The sequence below is a fragment of the Camelus dromedarius genome, chromosome 2 (genome assembly GCF_036321535.1).
Source record: "Camelus dromedarius isolate mCamDro1 chromosome 2, mCamDro1.pat, whole genome shotgun sequence".
Classification (NCBI taxonomy): domain Eukaryota; kingdom Metazoa; phylum Chordata; class Mammalia; order Artiodactyla; family Camelidae; genus Camelus; species Camelus dromedarius.
Genome location: NC_087437.1, coordinates 47,122,602 through 47,135,649, shown reverse-complemented (window position 1 = coordinate 47,135,649; position 13,048 = coordinate 47,122,602). Strand labels below are relative to the sequence as shown.

Genomic DNA, 13,048 nt, shown 5'->3' with positions numbered 1-13,048 from the left:
GGACAAAATGTGCGTACTTATCTTAGAAGTTGCATTTGAAAACATCATTGCTGCTCTGATTAATGATAAAGAATCCCAGCCAGGGTGAGTGTAATGTGATTTAGATAAACTCTAGGTAACATAATGCTCAGGAGAGAAATTTGAGCAAGTTTCCGTGATGCCCAGATGGACCGTAAACAAGAGACAATGAATGTTGTTCCTTTCCCTGCTGACCTTTGTTTAACAGAACTCTCTCATTAGAAAAGAGCTTGCTTTACTTATTGTTAAAATTGCTGTTTGCTCACCTGCTTTGAAAATGGAACAGGCAAGGGCAAGCACTGAGGTAGATTAATAGTTTGCCTCCTTGGTGCTGGTGCAGTGCTTTCCTCTCTATCTCTTCAGGCCAATAGTGATAACATTGTTTTTATGTGTATATATATATACTTTTCCCAATGAGCAAGGGGCTGATGTATAAAGTGGATGCAAAGCATAAATATGGGACACAACAATATTTTAAAGAAAAGTATACTAAAATATAGAGGACAACTGGGTCTAATAAAATTGCCATTTTTTCTGTAGGTGAAAATAATTGAATACAGGAAACCTCATATGGCTCAGTGTTTTGCAAGAGACCTCGACTTACATGGAACAAAATCCTATAACATAAGTGACACTATCCCACTTAACTAATAGAGGCAAAGCTCAGAGAAGTTAAATGATTTGCCCAAGGACACGCACTTGATGGAATCCAAACTCGTCCACTTTTATTTTATTCCATAAATCTTCCTTTTCATAAAATACAGTTCCTCTCTTCATAAAACTTGTAAATAGAAGAAAAAAAAAGAAAAAAGATGTATGTGTATAATTATGTGATAAGGAAGTGGCAAATGGTAAAACCTGCTCAAAGAGTTCAAAGACCAGAGCTGTCCCTTCTATTTTATCCTGGAGGGCACGGATTGGAAAGGGCAAAGGAGAAAGGGGAAAGGGATGAGAGAAGGTTATACCCAGGAGGGGCCACTGGAGGGTGGATAGGAGTTTGACTGGTGAAAGTGAAGGGGGAGAGAGGCCTTTCCTGGATGTCTGAAATGCATTAGGCCAAGGGACACAGGCATGAGGATGTGGTAGTTATGTCTGAGGGGTGGGAAGCAGTATGGTTCAGTTGTATCACAGGGTGAGAGAAGGGAGCTGTAGTAAAGATTAGGCTGCAAATTTATCTGGACACCAGATATTGGAGGATCTGCTGTTCAGGCCTGGGAGGAGACTTTATTTGCTTGGTTAAGCAAGAGTCGCTGAAGGACTGTGATTAGGGAAGTTCCAAGATCAAGGTTATGCTTTGCAACTATCCATTAAGAAGATCTGTGTAGAAGAAAATAGGCAGGAAGAGATCTCAGCATTTCTTCTCAGAGTTTATGTATGACAGATCTACCTGGGATGTTTGTTAAATTTTCAGGCTTTACCCCCCAAAATTCTTATTAAATGCAGGCCATACAACTTGATATTTTAAAAAGCTCCCCAGGTAATTCTTGTGCAGGTGATTTAAGGACAGCACTTTGAAAAACATCAGACTTGGGGCAAGGAGCTTGGTTAACAAACAATCATATTAACCAAAGTGTGAGAATAAAGGTGCCTTATTTGCATAGGGAGGAATAAAAGGCACAGATGCAAAAGATATTTTGAAGGAAGAATCAACAGGACTCAGTGCAATTAGGTTTATAGCTGGAGGAGGATTGAAAGAATTGTTGATGTTAAATCCTGGGCAATCAGTGGCACAATGAATAGAAGCATGAGGCAGAGTGGCTTTATAAGATCTTAACACGAGTTTAGTTTTGCCAAGTGAATTTTGAAGTGTAAAATGGTAACCACAGGGAAATGTCTACCAGGTAGCAGGCAATGTAAGATGTAGGGTGGGGAGCAGGATTGCAGCTGGAGAGATAGTAGGATGTATGGCTAGACAGGTAATATTTTCAATTATTGAAAAAAGCATAAAAAAGTTAGAAAAGGAAAAAAGAGAACCAATCAATGAGGAAAGATGAGATAGAACTGTAAGTTGGGAGGGGACCCTGGAAGTTAAACATAATTAAAGTCAAGGGAAGAAAGGATTTCAAAGGGAAAAATATAGACAGAGAGTGAGGCCGTACTGTAGTGATCAAGGGTCCTGAAGGCTGTGAAAGGGCCAACAAATTGGATGATAAAGGAATCCTGGAAAGGATGAAGAGGGCAGTTGCAGAAAAGCAGTGTGTCTAGAAATAATGCACCGGTACCTTAAAAATAAATGGGGAGCAAGGAAGTGGAGACCGTTACATATAGACTACAATTTCAAAATGTTTTTTTGATGAAAGGAAACTCTAGTCATGCTCCGGTGTTCCATAACCTCACCATCTATCCAGTTACTCAAGGCAGAAATCTGATGTGGTCCTTCACCCATATCCTCTCAAAATTAGCCCATCACCCACTCTCTGATATACCTGCCTATGCACCTCTCCTTCTGTTTTTCTGCCACCTTGCTGCCACCTGGTCCAGGCTACCATCATCTGGATTATTACTATAGCCTTTCAACTGGCTTCTCTCTCTGCCCACTCTTGCTTGGCTCCCTTTTGATCGTCACACTGTGATAGATAAACCTTTGCAAAGCACAAATATCTAGCCTGCCCCCTACTTAATACCTTGGATGCCTTAGCATGACCAGTAAGGTCCTAATTAGCCAGTCTCTTTCTGCCTCTCTAGCCTTATCTTTAATCTTCCTGCCATCTAGCCACACAGTCCCCATCTACTCTAACAGGCTTTCTTCTTATCTTGTTTACCAATTTTTTTGAAAGTACTAATTTTCACAAGAATGTAAGCTCCATGAGGGCAGGAAATTTTCTCTCTTCCTCCCTCCCTCCCTCTCTCTCTCTTTCTCTCTCACACAAACACAAACACAAACAAACACACACACTGAGTCCTTGGTAAATGCTGAGTGAGTGCAGGGCCATGCTGTAGTCTTTGCCCATGTGCTTCTTCATTAAACAGCTCAGTCATCTCAGAGATGTGTGACTCTATGAATGTCTTTCTCATTCAGGGCTGTCACCCCCATGGTTACAGCAGGAGGGGATCGTTTCTGATTTGGCTCAGCATTGTAACTCCAGTACCCATCACAGTGCCTAGTCCCCAGTGGATGTTCAAAAATTACTTGTTGAATTGGATGAATGCAGATATGAAATAAGGACTGATTAGTTAGAGAGCGGGAGGTTGGAGAATGGATTTAAAAAAAATAATGATTTGGATGCCCGAACACATTCATAGGCCAAGGGGAAGAATCTTCTAGTAAACAAACTAGACACCATCTGAAATCAAAATTACACACACGGCAACTTTTCATATAGATATAACTCAGAGCTCATCTTCTGTTTTCTTTACACTATTTTTTTTTTTCAGTTTCAGTTCAGCAGACACTAAATCCACTTGTCAATGAGGAAATAGACCTGGAATACTGAGAAGCAGGTTGTAATAGACATTCTCTAGCCACTTTTCTCCATATCAGGGCTATTGTTGTCTTTTATATAACCAAAAAGATTTTCTCAAATTTGGCAACATATTATCTAGGCCTTCCTTTTCCTTTTGATATGAATTTTGTTTCCCTCTCTCTTTTCTTTTGATTCATTCCAACAGAGAATTGAGTCCTGTGCTGTTCTATTTTTATGTTTTTAAAGCAAATAGTTACCTTGAGTTGTCTACACAGAGAACCCTGCCTGGCTGTTCCCAAGCACCACACAGGATCAAATAAAACCACTAGGAAGCAAAGTTGAATCAGTCATTGATCATCCTCACAGAGAGGAAGAAACTGGACCAAACCTGTTGCAATTTTGCCTCTAAAGTTGGGTATTACTTTTTTCTGGATGTCAGCTTGTTTGTTTTTCCCCCAATTTTTTTCACTTGGAATAAACTAGGAAATTTTTAAAAATATCCAGAGACAGTCAATGGACCCAGATTTACCACAGACATATAATCCCTTTGAGGAAATTATAGTTCAATTTGATGGAGCTACAAGTTTTCCCTATGGTCAGAAATTTTTAGATGCTATACACAACCAAACTCAAGACATTCAAGAATTATGTCATGGGCAAGATTTACCAACTGCTTCTTTCTCCTTCGCATAAAGTGCCCTATGCAGCATGGCCAGAATGACCCTCTGCATCTGATGCAGAGCAAGAAAGACTCTAGATTTGCATGTGAATTGCTGCCTATTTTTTTTTTTTTTTAACTTTCTAAGAGTTTCAGTTTGAAAGATGTTTCACTTTTTCGGATGAGAGTTAGTGAGTCAAGCACATGACCTTTGCCAGCTTTCCAGTAAAAAATTTAAAAATAATAATAAAAAGACTTAAACAGTCTGACAAACCAAACTCATTATTTTGAAGATACTTCAACTATGTCACAAAATACAGTGGAGTTCCCTAGACACACATAGGGTTGTAACGGCTTTATTGCAGGCACACGTAGTATGGTGCTTACATTTATTTTGACAAAGTTCCAGACTGAATCCTCCTTTGGTGGAAGCCTACATGGATTGGTTTTGTAAATCATTTCCAATCACAAATGCCTGTGAGTAATATGACTCTGTGAATAAACAGGCAATATCAGGACTCCCAAGCCCTTCTTTCCTTCCTCCTCCCCAGGAGCGCTGTCTAAACCAAGTACACAAAGGGGATTCAGTGGAATTAAGATTTGTGTGGTTTCTGGAACCCTAAATCTCCAGTCAAGCAACCAATAAATAATAAGACGTTTACCTGACTTCTGTAATATGGCTTTACCTCTGTGAATAGGGGAATGTATACCAGTCAAAAAGTTATTTAAAAAACCATATATATTTAATACAGTACTATTCACGTGGGAATTATAAAGACATAGTGTCTGCTCTCAAGGAGTATGCAACCTAATTATCTAAGCTAAAATTGTATTTTACTACTTGCCTACCTATTTTTTTTAACTCATTAAATAGACATATTGAAAACTGAAAATGAGCTCCCATGTCCAGAGTATTCCAGAGTTTTAATTTCACACTCAGGAAAACACCAAGGTGACAAGGAACCTGCATGTGAGATTCATCTGACATTTTTCCCTATTTCGTACAAATGCTGGCAAATGTAAACCAAAGGCCTCTTGTCTAGTAATATAAGCATCTTCTCTTTCTCTCCTAAGAAGTCAGCAGGCTTGACATTTTGACAGCTGATTTATTCCCTCCCCTCCCCCTGAGCTGAAATTCTCACTGGGGCTCATCTGTCACCCTGGCTTTGATGAAGCGGGAGTTTGGAATTTGCTGTCTGAGGCTGTCAGACTCGAAGTTGGCTTCAAATGGCACACTCCACCATACTCTTTAGAAAGATGGGGTAGCGACTGTGGGCAGACAGTAGAGAGGAAGGGATGGGGAAGCAGTCACTAAATCATCTGATTATATGGCCCAAGGAATATAAAGAGAAGAGGTGAGACAACAGGTGAATGAGAGGTGAGTAAGCACATGCAGGTCAGGGCTTCATTATTACAAAAGAGTTCCATGCAGCAGTCTATTTCTGAAGTGCATGACTGATTTGTCCCCTTGGTCATTTACCCTCCTTAGGTCAAAGTGGTCACTAAGACATCTGGTATATACATCACTGATTCATTCATTCAAGAAATACTTATTGAGCATTAACCATCACCAAGAACTCCAGTGCTAGGCACTGGAAACACTGCTATGACTGTGACCCAGTCCTTCACCTCCAGGGGCTTTCCCTGGGGAGGAGGGGAACTGATAAATGAACCAAAGATTATAGTACAGGGTGCCAAGGGCCATGGTAGAATTATGCACAAAGTATTCTTGGAGCAAAAAGGAGTAATATCTTCTGAAGATTTTTAAAAAACAATCAAAGCTTGAAAATCTGTGACGTTTTAATGACAATGGCATATCCACATTTTTGGGGAGAGATACTACTGTTGGGACCAGTTGCACTTAAAGAGGTAGATTTGAGAAATGACAAAATATTAAAGGAAACACTCATGCAAATCCAATAGTTAGTGGCACAAACCAACCTTCAAGAATCTGAAATTTGACAAGTTGTTTGGTGCAGGATGAAGTTCAGAATTGATTAAAGAAAAGTTTGGCCTATGTTGTAAATTAGTATTTGAGACTTTCCCAATAGTTGAATTGCATGTGTTGATTTTTATTCATCAATTATATGAAATTAAATGCTTTTGCATTAAGAAATTAGTAATGTAAATCTGGAATAATTGATGATGTTAATTGCCAGCTTCATGCATGTCCTGCACTAGAGTCATGCTGTAAGATGCACTCATCTGGTCAGTTTACCAGTAATTCAGCCTATACAGCCATAAACAGAGTGAAGACAGGAAATCTTGAAATGGGAGCCTGATAAGGCTGAGAGAAAGCACTTGGTTAAAGTCCTTTTTAACATGAATCTGTAAAATTGGGTTTGTATCTCACACAAGCAGACATTTTCTTGATTTTTCCAAAGTTGCATCTTTCATTTTGGGGCCTAGTAAGAAGCAAGCAAACATCACAGATTTCAGGAAATTCTGTGTCTGGTGCTGGCCAAACGCTCAAACACCTCAGACTCTTACATAATGCCTTGATGCTTACATGACTCTTACATGATTTCTATTGAGTGAGCTTAGAGACATGCCATACCAAGAAGTTAGAACCAAAGAAGACACTTTAAACCCAAACTGTGTCATAATATGTATAATGTTTCAAGTTTCATTTTAGATAATAATAAAGTGCTGATAGGTAATATGTATTATGCACTTAATTTGTGCCAAGGACAGTGTTAACAGCCTTGCATAGATTATCTCGCTTAATCCTCACAGCCCCATGGTGTACTATTACTATCTACATTTTTGCTGAGGAAAGGGAGGCTCAGAAATGTTTAAGCAACAGGAACAAGCAGAAGTGGGATCCAAATCAAGGTCTTCAAGGCTGTGAAGCTGGTGTTCCAGTGCTTCTTTATACTGCACGTTTAAAGATTGAGACTTGCATTCATTTAAGTTGTTTCACTGGAATTTGAGTCTACTCTTTGTTTAGGGAAGGAATATATAAGGCACCCACGTTGTTCACAGAAGAAAGAGAAATTTCTTCTTCAGATCCTCCCTTTTAAAAAATTTCCCTAATCACTCGCAGCCTTTAGTCACTAAATACATTAAAGATGGTTAAGCTGACATTCTATTTATCAGGAGTCTCTATGGCTGAAGGGAAAGTAAATTTCAATAGCTTACTAGTTCTTTGATCTTGAGCAGTTTTAAGGATTACATCCTCTGCACCTTGGTTTTCTTACTTGTTTAATGGAAAGTATATTTCCTACTCTGACATACTGTAAAGATGAAATGACAATGAGAACACTCTAACTTTTTAAGCATCTCCTCTGTGCCAAGTACTCTAATAGGGCACTGGCATACATGATCATGTTTAATCTGCAACCCAAAGAGATAGGTATTATTATCACCAATGACCAGTGAGGAAACTGAGTCTTGGTAAGATTTTTAAAACTTGCCCATGGTCACATAGTGATGAAGAGGAGAAGGTGAGATTCAGACCACGTCTGTCTCTTTGTAAAACCCGTGCTTGTCTCAGATGCTGTGTCCTTTTCAAATCACTACTTCTGTAGGCTATAAAGCATTATAGAAATATTAGGCATTATTATTTGGACACAGTTTGGAAAATAATATTATTTTATCATAATGTAATTATTTGAAAACATGTACCTTATGAATGATAGAAAGGTCACCGTTAACCAGACCATGAAACTTATCCTATTCATTTAGAAAGAAAGAAATGAATGTAAGTGAATAGTACAATTGCTGATTATTATTGATGGATTCCTATTGCTACTGGGGCTTGTTGCTCAGAGAAGTATACTGACCCCAGCTGTACCTTTCAACCTAGCTTTGCCATCCCTTCTCCCATCACCAAGAAAGAGCAGATAAAACACAGGTCATGTGTGTCTGTAGTTATTTATACAGACTATATATAGTCATTCATATAGATCTGTGAAAATGCCTTTTTGAAATAGAAGTCATGTTTTGGATAAGATCAAATTGAGGTAAATTGAATTTTTATTTGCTTTGACATAGATTGGGGTCAGTGATGTGATTTTTAGTTCTTTCCCGTATAGGGAAGAGAAAGAAAATCTTCTTGATAAATCTCCTTGACTTTCTTCAAGGTGTTCAGTATCTTTCTTTTTGGAAAAAGCAACAGAATGTTATGTCACAAAGCTTAGACCCTGAGGTTGAAAAACTCCTGCTTGGAGCCTAATGCTACTAATGGATTTTGATGGGGGAAAACATTCAATTCCTACATTCAACAATTTATTTATTCATTTAATGATTGGTGCTGCAAATATATCAGGAACAAAACAAAATCCTTGCTGTCATAGAGTTTACATTCTAGTAGGAGAGAGACAGACAATAAAAACTCAACATACAATATGTTGAGGGCTAATTTGCTATGCTATAGAGAAAAAGAAAGCAGGGACTGAGGGTAGGAAGTGTGCAAAGGGGTGTAATTTGAAAGGAAGTTTTCAGTGAAGTCTTCTCTGATAAAGTGACATTTGGCAGAGACCTGAGGAAAGTGAGAACCTGAATCATGTGGCCGTGGAGGAGAAGAATTTTCCAGGCATTGGGCACAGAAGAGTCAAAAGCTCTGGGGTTTGAGAGTGCATGGCATGTTTGAGGAAGAGCCAGGATGTCAGTGTAGCCGCAGTGAAGTGCTAAAGACAGAGTGGTGGCAGGAGGGGGCGGGGAGGAACCCAGCTGCTGATCATGCATGGCCTGTGGGCCATTGTAAGGATCTGGCTTTTGTCCGTAGTCAGGTGGGAAGATGTTAGAGGCTTTTGAGCAGAAGATACTATGATTTAACTTCAAATTTGAAATGACCACTGGTATTGGGTACAGAGAAGAATGAGTGTACGGGAGCAGAGGAGGAAGAAGCAAAGGCTCAATGGTGAAAATATTGCAGTAGTCTTAGAGCTAATGGTAACTTGCCTAGAGAGGTAGCTGTGGGAATAATAAGTAATTGATTTCTAGGTACAGTTTGAAGGTAGAGACAACGGGATTTTCTGTGATATGTGAAGAGAAGAGAGGATTCAAAGAGGACTCCAAGACTTGTCTTCTGAGCAAGCAGAAGAATGGAGTTTCCATTTATATACATGAGGGGGAAATACGGGAGGAGGACATTTTGTGTAGAAATTGAGAAAATTGATTTCGAATATGTTATGTGTGAGATGCTTATAAGGCATATAAGTGGATATGTTATATAGGTAATTGAATATATAAGTAAGGAAGTTAGGAGAAAAGTCCAGGGTAGGGATTAGAATTTGTGGGCTGTGTATAGGTAGTTTCTAAGGTCTTGAGACTCATTTATAGAGTAAGTATATAGACAAAGAAGATATTTATAAGTGAGCCATGGAGCATCATTTAAAGATTTAGGAGATAAAAAGGAGCCAGCAAAGGATATTAAAAAATACTGTATCTATATAGAATTATACACACACACACACACACACACAATCTCTTTTTCTAGGAAATCTGATTTAAGAGGTAGGAGTCAGTCTCTGAGAAAGGATGATGCTGAGTTTTTCATGATGTACCAAGAAACCCAAGAAGGAAGGGTCTCTTATAGGAAAGGGGACCTCTGCTCTGTCTTGCTTGGACCACAGGTTACTTTGGAATTTGGGGTGAAGACACAGTGTGTGATATGACATATGATAATAGGAAAAGGTGGCAATGTGTTTGGAAAAGGAGACATAGATAAACTTTGATGATGTTAATCTCCTTGTGACTATTAATATATTATATGCTTTTTGAAAAAATTTAGCAACTCTACTAATGAATGAAGAGAATGAAATACACCAATAATTCCACACTGAGATAACTACTGCTAACATTTTGGTGCAGTTTTTTCTCCATAGGACGTATCTATTAAAATTAGGATTACTTTGTATATATATTTTTGTAGTCTGCTTTTTTATTTGATATAATAGCAGAGATATTTTTGGAAGATTCATTTTTCATATTTTGATGAAAGGAGAGAGATGATCAAAGGGAAGCTCATGTTAGTTTGAGAAATGTCTTGTCCGAAATCTACCAATAAAGTAGAATGATGCCTGGGTGTATTTATGAGAGGCAGAGAACAAGGACGATTCCTGGACTTGGTGACTTGTGTCATGGTGACTGATACGGCTGTGCTACTCAAGGGGACTGAGAAAACAAGACTGACCAAAGCTTTGCTTATTCTTTATGTGAGGGTAGATTCCAGACTTGCCTTCTGAATAATTGGAGAATTGTTGGTTTTTTATTAGTAGATGTAGCAGAAACTAAAAGGAAATAACATTTGGAAATGCTTTGGTTGATATCTACTTATGTAAACAGGTAATGAAATTTATTTGTGACACAAAGCAGGTTGTTTTGACTTAACTACTTTGGCTTTTTCCACAGCTTACAAAGAAAAAAAATGAGCACTTTCCTCCTTTATTTTTCATGCTGTGGTGGGTCCAGTATTGACATATAGACCAACAAGATATAATTTAGAAATTTTTCCAATAAATCTGTGAAAATCGTGAAAAGCATTTTAGTTTATCAGTAAAGTGTTACAAGCATGACCACAACAAAATAATTTGTCCTATTGACAACTTTGATGCCATGAATTGCCCCTACAATAAATGCTTGATATGACTAGATTCAGAAGACATTGGTAAAATCAGAGTCTGTGAAAGTCCCTTTCAAATGAATGAAATTAATTTAAAAAATAGAAACAATATTCAGTTGTAAACTTCTGACAACAGTAAGTGAAATGCGTGTGTGTGTTTCTGCTTATGTATTATGAGCTTTCTCTTTCTACATATGAGCTCTTGACTGGTGAGCACAACTGGCTAGAGAATGGGACTTCACAAGGTCAAGGTCACACATTCCACTGGCCACACAGAAGCTGAAAACGATGTCATAGCCATCAATTGCATCAGAAATTCCGTACAGTCGTTTCATGGACATGTGCTCTTGGTCATAAAGACTAGCCAAGAGAGTTTGGCTGGTTCAGTAACAATCATCACACTACTGGGAAAAATAGACACACAACTTTAAGCATCGATGCCATACGCTATAGGGCAATGATTTCAACTTTGTATGTTTGTGAATGGCAGCATATACACAGAAGCTCACAAATGTACAAACTCAACTGCATCATAGAATAGAAAAAGCCCCACTGAGCTTTGATTCCCGTATTTAGCTGAAAACATACTATAATTGTCTTTCATTTGTATTTCTAATTAATACTGCATTAATATAGAAGTTTTAGATACATTTGAAGAATATTACATTTGTTTATAAACATGCAATTATTCTATGTATCTTTGCCATTCATTATAACCAAATCAATGCATCAGAACTAGTTTTTCAAAATCTAAAGCAACATCTTTACGTCTTGGAGTTTACGAATCCCATCATGAAAATAACACAACAGCACTGAGAAATTCACTCACTACATTTCTGCCACTTCACATTAAGGGTCACATGCAATGACAAATACTGAAACTTGCACCATAGATCAAGTTGGGGAAGGACTGGTTTCTGATCGTTGCATTTTTGCTTTAAGAATCTCTGTGTATGGTTTCCTGACATTTCCTTTTCTGAGTGAGCTATACCGATCCTATAATAAAGTACAAAGCAGTATAAGTTCCCTTGCAAATCTACTCATTATCCACTGGACTTTGGAACCCAACTGCCCCTCTTATCTTTCAAGGAGAATTGTGTTTTTATGCTGTTCACTAAAAAAAGAAAAAAGAAGGGGGGGAAAAAGGTAAAAGTCACGTCCATAACCTCTAACGAATCATCATTTCCATCTGCAGCCTCCTCAGTTGTTTAAAAGCAAGAGCAGGAACAGAAAGCCCCTTTTTCAGTCTAAAACTCTTGCTCTGCTTTAGCAAAACCATACAAACAGTGTGTATCAGCCTTTCAATATGCAAAATGGATGAAGGTCCCTAATTTTCTTTTATAATAGATTAAATCCAGAGTACTTTTTTTTAATCAGGGAAATCCCTTGTAACCTTTCAATTTCCCCCTTTAAAAATTAGACTCTATGAAAGCACATTGACCATGGGAATAAAATATTTGCTTAACAGGTTTCAAGTCTTAAGGACAGCTTCCTCTTCTTTATTTTTCTTGGACCTTTATGCCTCCCACCCAACAAAGTCTTTGCTTAACCCTACCAACAGCCCAGCTGGCACTATAGATAAGAAGCAAACTGTTTTTTCTCCTTGACCTCTAATCATTCTACTCCACGGGAAAAGCAGCGTGGAATGCACACTCAGCAGGCTACGAGCCTGGAGACAGTTTGTCCTCGAGGCATTGCTGCCATAAAACATAATAGTATCCACTGTGTTTTGCTCTAAGCGGATCTGTCTCCCACTCCCCTCTCTCCCCTTTCTGCTTCTCACTCTGCACCTGGCTGCAATCCACGACCCACACCGCACAGAGCAAACAAAACCACGAAACAGCAACAGACTCCTTTGTTTTACATGCAAATCCTACCTCCGGTAGTTGTCACATCTTCCTCAAAAGCCACGTTTAATTTTTAATGACAGCGATCCAGTGCAGTCCTCCAAATAGCCACCGGTAATCATCATTGCCTCTTGTGCCTAAAGCCTTTCTGGACCATTAATGTCACAACCCTTTCTAACTCATAGCTTTAATACTCCCTGCTCAAAATGTCTGAAAGAGTTTGGAAGGACAATAGGAGTGACAGGCACGCTAGACAGCCATGCTTGAAATTAGTTATCCGAAGCTCCGTTGAAGCTGCTTCTTACTGTTTTTAAAGCGTGCAGGAAGCAGGATTTATTAGCCTATGATAGGCATGCTGTTTCTGTTTTTATTAAATACTGTAATAGGCTGTCTGTTAGCAATGCTGTGATAGGTCCAACATCACTTCCCCACTGCTTTCGAATTCTCATATTAAAAAGGGAGAGAGGGCTCAGACTTCCTTACAAGACTGAGACAAACACTACCCTGCCAACGGATCAGATTTCCCAATTCTCTTTAACTACAGGAAAGAAAA

At 38.6% G+C, this 13,048-nt stretch overlaps 1 protein-coding gene across 3 annotated transcripts in view; it reads right to left on the bottom strand.

The window, feature by feature from the left end:
• KCNMB2 (potassium calcium-activated channel subfamily M regulatory beta subunit 2) overlaps positions 1–12,827 on the bottom strand; it is a 230,469-nt gene extending 217,642 nt beyond the window's left edge. For all 3 annotated transcript variants that reach the window (XM_064492901.1, XM_064492902.1, XM_064492906.1), the window contains exon 1: positions 12,526–12,827. The gene's annotated coding sequence lies outside the window, so the exon portion shown is untranslated. The remainder of the gene's footprint in view (positions 1–12,525) is intronic.
• Positions 12,828–13,048: the final 221 nt, after the last annotated feature.